The sequence below is a fragment of the Ylistrum balloti genome, unplaced genomic scaffold, assembly GCF_031769215.1.
Source record: "Ylistrum balloti isolate Yb309-2 unplaced genomic scaffold, AGI_CSIRO_Ybal_v1 Utg370298, whole genome shotgun sequence".
Taxonomy (NCBI): Eukaryota; Metazoa; Mollusca; class Bivalvia; order Pectinida; family Pectinidae; genus Ylistrum; species Ylistrum balloti.
The window spans coordinates 1,335,037-1,337,148 of NW_026782224.1; positions in this window are offsets into that span (position 1 = coordinate 1,335,037).

The following is a 2,112-nucleotide window of genomic DNA, read 5'->3' on the forward strand; positions in this document are numbered from 1 at the left end:
AAATTTACAGGAAGGCCCTAATTTAATTTTTTTTCAAACGATAAATTATTTAAAATGTTTAATAATGAAATAACACTGACTACTAACGAGCATGGAACACCTTAAACGTTTAATTTCACGAGGAAATCGCATGTTTCTGAATGAGATCATGATAGTGAACATACAACACTGACATTGTTTTCGTATATGTCGATATTTCAAACACTGGAATATCGACGAAGCCGACTTCAGACATCTAAATATTGAAGATACGGGATGAAGGTAAAGATCGGAGAAAACTGACTGATAAAGATGAGTCTGGTCGTGTCCTAGATTTTCAGTTCTAGTAGATACTTCCGATCGATATGACCACTACATTTCCTCCAAAAGTCAAATTAAAGGAGTTTTTCTGTCACGCCAACTGTTATGCGTAGTGATTTGTTATAAAATAATCCGTTATTATGAAATTAATTATTATTATTTTTGTTTTTTGAATCATAATCAAGAATGTTTGTGTTTGTTTTTAGGGTAAACCAAATAATGAGCCTAACCTACACAGCGAAACAGTATTTTGTTCTTGAAATAAATGACATGTGTGATTGCAGTGCCCCTTTTTAAAGATTTCGTGGCATTTTCATAACCGTACATATTTTATTCAAGATATTGCATTGTTGGCAAGCTCTATCAGCTTTTTGCTTCCATCGTCTCTCTCTCTAATTAACCTTTCTAATGATGTGTAATGTATGAGTTTTCATGTATTTGCAACATATACTACACTCTCGATGTGAGGCTGGGATATAGAAAAGGTCATTTATACTCAGCCAGTTATTATTTGACAGAGTTGTGACATCGTTTTCGTCATTACATTATGCATCGCAGACATCTTTTGACGGACTGGTCAGATGATGTTGATGATACTTGGTTGGTACACTTGTTACCTTAATCTCTTGGCCAAGGTCGATGAGCGGCGAATTCCGCGCATATTTAATGAGGCTGCTGTGACCTGATTGGCAGATATCTTTCTGCACCCTAACTGAATTCTTTCCGCACATCATATTTTGAAGGACAAAATGAATAATGATAAGACTGCTTGCTAGACTTGTTACTTGTTCAAGTTTGATATTCGGCAAATTCTGCGCATACCTGTCTTCCATTTTTCCGTGTTGCTAACTTTAAATGTATATATTTTACAAATGAACATGGAAAGGTGATCTTGATGTCTATGTCCTTGTCACCCTTGCAGCAACCCCTGGGTTTGGCATTGGGGGCGCTGATTGCTCAAACATATGTCGCTGAGCTATATGTACATATTTGTGTATATCAGTAACCCACTAGAATATTGTAACATCCCGTTAGGGGTGGGTATACCAGTTTGGAATCGGTTGATACGAACCATAGGGAACATGCCATTTGTTTCTCACCATCATTCAAAAAACATTCGAACCAACATGAAACGAAAAATATTCCTATCAAAGCTTAGATAAAATAATTTATAAAACACGTCATGCAAAACACAACAAGTGCGATGATTTCTGAGTTTATTAAACAATCCTTATATCATCTTACAAAATAGAATAAATCAGAGGATATCATCAGCAGTAATGACCGTAGAATTTTAGAAAAAAATTTTTTTTTAGAAAACAACGAAAAAAAGAAATTTGATCTAAAACAGATTAATTCGTGTAATATGATGAATGCAAAACAACATAAATATCATAAATTTATGTAAAGGAAAAAAGTACATTACATGATGAACGTTAAACAGCATAGATATCATAAATTTATGTTAAGGAAAAAAGTACATTACATGATGAACGTTAAACAGCATAGATATCATAAATTTATGTTAAGGAAAAAAGTACATTACATGATGAACGTTAAACAGCATAGATATCATAAATTTATGTTAAGGAAAAAAGTACATTACATGATGAACGTTAAACAGCATAGATATCATAAATTTATGTTAAGGGAAAAAGTACATTACATGATGAACGTTAAACAACATAAATATCATAAATTTATGTTAAGGAAAAAAGTACATTACATGATGAACGTTAAACAGCATAGATATCATAAATTTATGTTAAGGAAAAAAGTACATTACATGATGAACGTTAAACAGCATAGATA